This window comes from Engraulis encrasicolus, chromosome 23 (genome assembly GCF_034702125.1).
Source record: "Engraulis encrasicolus isolate BLACKSEA-1 chromosome 23, IST_EnEncr_1.0, whole genome shotgun sequence".
In the NCBI taxonomy this organism is placed as follows: Eukaryota; Metazoa; Chordata; class Actinopteri; order Clupeiformes; family Engraulidae; genus Engraulis; species Engraulis encrasicolus.
The window spans coordinates 7,315,412-7,321,116 of NC_085879.1; the positions used below are offsets into that span (position 1 = coordinate 7,315,412).

Below are 5,705 nucleotides of genomic sequence, written 5' to 3' on the forward strand. Positions count from 1 at the left end.
TCGGATGGCTTCTGAAAGCATTTTTTCGGTAAGTGTGCGCCTTTTATGTAAACTTGCCATATGCGATGTAAATGTGCGAAATGTGCAACATTTCATAGAAAGTTACACATTTCGAGTAATAGGAGGAAACGGTATTAACTAGTCTTTTAAGGGGAGCAAATGAATAAGCACTTAGTCATAACCGCCGCGGTTGCTGTCCTGTGGTGGATTTGGGAATATAGATGCTTGCTTTAATGAATTTTACAAATGTAGGCAACATTTCATTGGAAAGTTACATGTTCCTCCAGCCTTCGTCCAGGTTCTGTCAACGGTGGTTAGTTAGCTACGGAAAGTCATAATGTTAGCCCTTCTGGGATTCATTTGGTTGCTATTTCGCTTAATATAGCTCATAACGGATGGTTGGCTGTCAGATTGGGCGGATACTTTTTAGGTAGATTGGGCTAAGTGTGTCCACTACACCAGCGATACCTAATGCAGGACGCTAAACTAACACAAATCTGACAAATTATATCTAGCCGCTACCAGAGATTTTTTTTAGGAAGGGCCGCTACTTCACCTGCTCAACCCAACCTAGAATGCAATAACGACAGCATTTTCGTTTGGGGGGCAAGCTGGCATCTGAAGACTGTCAGTGTCTTCGGTTACCACAAGTGTCATGATAGTTCTACATCAGGGAAGTCGATGAACTTTCTTCTTTTTTTGTATCACCTAGAACTAGTTTTGTGGGTGCAACTAAGTGCTTGTGTGACTTCGCCTGCGATATTCTGAGCTCACTGCGAGTCCGAACTCTGATAAAGGCAGAGGAAGAGCTCGCGCATAATATTACCGGCATGTTAGGTGTGGTAAGTCGCATCATGTGCTTGGTCAGCTTGCTTGCGCAAGAAAATGTTGTCGCGACAATGGTTTATTGTTTGTGTCAACTGACGTTTCTTATCTCGGCTCGTATGTGCTATGTGCTTTGCTTGTTTGGTTAGCGTCGTAGCTTGTGTACTACATAACTGTTTGATTACCGTATGCGGATGAAGCTGGCTGCGTGGAAAACTGTGTACATTCACCTCGTTGTGTTCCAAAATCATAAGGCTTTAATGTGGAGGGTTATAGTTAGCCAATTTCTCTCTTTCACGAGCAGGGATTTGTTGCTTTGTTGACGCTACAGGGAAGTTTCCTGGTTTAAAGAAAGTTGTGGCTAGAGCTCTATAGGCAATAAGGCAACAGCTACTTCAACAAGCTATGCATGATACTGATAGCTGATATCAGCCGCAAATCGTGCGTGTGTAGTTGTCCCAGAGACCGTTTAGTTCTAGTGTGACTGTGTGATATTGTACTCTGTAGTATGTGCAGTATTTCCGAAGACTGGTTGGTTTATATTTTTGTTAATGAAATATGTAAAGTTGTTGTGTGCACTACAGTAGTGAGACAAAAGCCTTTCATATATTTAGGTTGCCTGTATGTTTTGAAGGTGTGTCTGCAAAGCTCTGTAACGTTTTGTCTTTTTTTTTTTTTAAATCTCTTATGCTCTGGATAAGATGGACGTCTTTCCTCTGACCTGTTACCAAGACAGCTGGATGTGTAAGAAGCTGGAACTAAGTCACTGAAGAAGTAAACCGATGAAAACCGATTTGAATTGTCTGAGAGATGTAAGTGACTGAGTTCAGGACAAATGTGTATGTCAACTGTATTGTAGGCCTATTACTTTAACAACAAAATCACAATAACTGCTTATTTGTTTGGCTGTAGGACACAAGTAAAAGGAGAAGAATGCTGCTCAGCTGGGTTGGCGAAGCTCTTGGATATCATCAGCACATGTATGAAGTAAGTTTTTTAAATGAATGCACAACAGCAGGCGTTAATGCGCGTGCACACACACACACACACACACACACACACACACGCATGCACACACACACAATAGCCTTGGTCTCATTGCAGGGCCAGCCCCGGGCTGGCCCGGACAAAAGGGGGCTGACGGTGATCTCATCAAAAGGGGGCTAGGTGCTAAAGATGGCCGCCGGGCCAGGTTGTGGGGCTAAGGGCCGATTTCCCTGGCCCGTCGAATTCGATGGGCCAGCAAGCACCGCCGAGGCTCGGAGGCGGGGTCAACCTCTGTGTAAAAATGTGGCTGCATGGGGGACTTATCGCTAAATTCTGGGCAAATTATGGTTAAGCATTAGTTTGGGGTGTTTGGCTTTCTTATGGCATAATTTCATAAGATGCAACCTTGGCACTTCTGTTTGTGTTTTTAAAGTTATTTAGTCAACATAACTTTTTTGTTGTTATCGGATCATGGGCACCACTACACTTAAACTTGGGATGTCATAGCTAAGTCATGTCGGCTTTTTTCTGCTTTTAGCCGCCAACTCTTGTGCCATTATCGTGATTTGGCATGCTTTCCACTGGACACCAATAAAAAGTGTCTCACAAACACTCACACATGACATTTATGTCGGCTTATTTAGCTTTTGCGCTATTATCGCCGAAGGTCTGGTAGGCTATATCGCACGTTTCAGACAGATCGCCAAACACAGTTTGAAATTTACACAAGGGCTTTAATGTCAAATGGATGGAAATAATATGAAAGAAAAGACAGGTGGCACGCCGCAACGAGGGGGTGTGTCGCTATGTCCGGGGCTCATAATTTTCTATAGCAACTGATGAAGGTGCTATGTCTCCGGGATTTGGTCTCCTTTCACATGGTAACTTATTCAATTACCTGCACATTCATGTCTCGCTATGTCCGGGGCTCATGCTTCTGTGCGCGATTGGGGGGATTAACTGGGCATGTTCGCACGTCTCCTTCTGTTCACTCTCAGTTGTCGAGCTGCTCGTATTTTCATGCGTCTTTGTCTTCTTAACATGCGCTGCGTCCCATACAGCTTCTGAATCGACAACTTTGCCATGTAATAAAACTGTTCTTGAAAGGCAAGCCATTTTCTTTACAGTTCTTGTCGTCTTTGTCCGTAGGCTACGAGCCAAACGGCGACCTGCTCCAGCAGAGTTTGCTCCATTTTATTCTCCTTCTTTGTCGTTGTTCTGTTGTTGTCCTTCTGTGATTTGGGGCGAAAGTGGGCTGTGCCCGACTGACGTTTCACAAACAAGGCGTGTACCTGAATGTGCCTGGGGTCGGCTATGAGTCCGATCAGGCAAAAAATGGCCCGGGCCGGCAGCTCCGAGCCGGCCACTCTCCTGAGCCCCGGGCGGCCCCGGGCCGCTGAAGCGCGGCTAATGAGACCAAGGCTAATGAGAGCTGGCCTGATATTGTTCTTTGATTCTGTGAATGTGTATGGAATGCCTACAGCAGTGGTTCTTAACCTTTGTGTCTTAAAGCACCCCCTTACCTGTTACCAAGACAAGCCGTGCGCCCCCACCTAAAACTTCTACACGTGTATACGATTATGATATGATATGATTCTGAGATAAATGAGACTTTAATCAATTACCTTAATGACTTTAAATGGGGATCAAAACATGTTTTTAATTTTATCTGGCCTACTTATAATGTTCCCAAGCATAAATTATGTCACAACCTCAACACAAACAAAATTCTGCGCACCCCCTGGAGTCTCTGGTGCACCCCCAGGGGGTGCCCGCACCCCAGATTAAGAACCACTGGCCTACAGTACTGTCTGGTGTCACTTCAGACAATTTTGCAACGGTTTACTGTATGTTCTGTCTATTTGTCTGCCAAACTCTCAAACTTGTTGTCTTTCTTTTTGTCTTCCTCTTTGGGCACCGGTAGGCACAGAGTCATTCCGGTAGGCACAGAGTCGTTCCTCGATGGACGTGATGACCTGGCACCAAAACCGCTTAATGTGTATGAAGCTGTGTCTGCATCGAGGGAAGAACCCAGCACTGAAATGTGAGTGTATGATCCAATAATTGTAAACATGGGTGCCAGTTGTACTATATATTTCACAGTAAAATCCCAATTACTATTACTCATAGTTATTCATTCTTTTTCTGCTGTAGGACACAAATGAAAGAAGAGTACTTCTGCTCTGCTGGGTCTGCGACACTACTTATCCGAGGAGTCCTCAAACATCAGGATGTTGGAAGTAAGATCTTAATATGTCATGCATAACAGCCCATGCGTGCACGCGCGCGCGCACACACACACGCACACGCACACACACATATGCTCATACACACACGTACAAAACATGCGCATGCACACCCCACTCTACACCACACACAACCTTAAAGGAAAATCCCTACTAGTTTCAACATCCAATTATATTGTTCTCACTACCACTGGCTTGTCAGGACCCAACAACACAGTTCAGGATAAATGTGTATGTCAACTGTATTGTAGGCCTATTACTTTAACCATGAAATCACAATAACTGCTTACTTTTTGGCTGTAGGACACAAGTAAAAGGAGAAGAATGCTGCTCAGCTGGGTCGGCGGTCACACTACTTATTCAAGAAGCTCTTGGATATCATCGGCATGTATAAAGTAAGTTTTTTTATATCAATGCACAACAGCAGGCGTTAATGCACACACACACACACACACACACACACAATGAGAGCTGGCCTGATATTGTTCTTTGATTCTGTGAATGTGTATGGAATGCCTACAGTACTGTCTGGTGTCACTTCAGACAATTTTGCAACGGTTTACTGTATGTTCTGTCTATTTGTCTGCCAAACTCTCAAACTTGTTGTCTTTCTTTTTGTCTTCCTCTTTGTGCACTGGTAGGCACAGTCATTCCGGTAGGAACGGAGTCGTTCCTCGATGGACGTGATGACCTGGCACCAAAACCGCTTAATGTGTATGAAGCTGTGTCTGCATCGAGGGAAGAACCCAGCACTGAAATGTGAGTGTATGATCCAATAATTGTAAACATGGGTGCCAGTTGTACTATATATTTCACAGTAAAATCCCAATTACTATTACTCATAGTTATTCATTCTTTTTCTGCTGTAGGACACAAATGAAAGAGGACGTCTTCTCTGCTGGGTCTGCGACACTACTTATCCTAGGAATCCTCAAACATCAGGATGTAGGAAGTAAGATCTTTTTTATGTCATGCATAACAGCCCATGCGTGCACGCACACACACACACATACAAAACATGCACGTGCACACTCCACTCTACACCAAACACAGATAAACACACACAACCTTAAAGGAAAATCCCTACTAGTTTCAACATCTAATTATATTGTTCTCACTACCACTGGCTTGTCAGGACCCAACAGCCTCTTTTTTCCAGCCCTGTCCGTCATCTCATTCTAATGAGTGCATGATCTGTTTACATATAAAACAGACATAGCGTGTAGCACCCAAAATGCACATGCAGTCAAGTCAAAAATAACATATATATAATTTCCCTAAACCATATTTATGATGACTGAGATGGAAGAGCCATCATTAACACTTTTCTTTTGTTTTGCTTTTTCAAGACTTATTGTGAGATGCCAAGAGCCGCCATGAGGGATATGCAACCTGCAGCTTCACCATGCTTTTGGGAGATCATGTACTACGTGAACCTTGAGTATCTACAAGCCAGCTACTTTAAGTTCTTGAAAGGGTAGTGATGTCATTCAAGCCAGATCACGAGACAAGGTCCTGTACAAACTGTCAATCTAAATGTTGCGACATCCCTGTCAGTTCTTTTGGACTGAATACATGCTGTGTTTGAAATATATTATTCGGATAACTCCCCATCAGGGAATACCTTGTCTGTTAATGACGGATGGA

General features: G+C 43.8%; 1 long non-coding RNA gene across 1 annotated transcript; it reads left to right on the plus strand.

The window, feature by feature from the left end:
* The first annotated feature begins 3,617 nt into the window (after positions 1 to 3,617).
* Positions 3,618 to 5,358, plus strand: LOC134440232 (uncharacterized). Its single transcript, XR_010032932.1, has 5 exons — positions 3,618 to 3,856; positions 3,967 to 4,052; positions 4,362 to 4,453; positions 4,700 to 4,817; positions 4,928 to 5,358. It is a non-coding gene; the product is annotated as an uncharacterized LOC134440232 (long non-coding RNA).
* Positions 5,359 to 5,705: the final 347 nt, after the last annotated feature.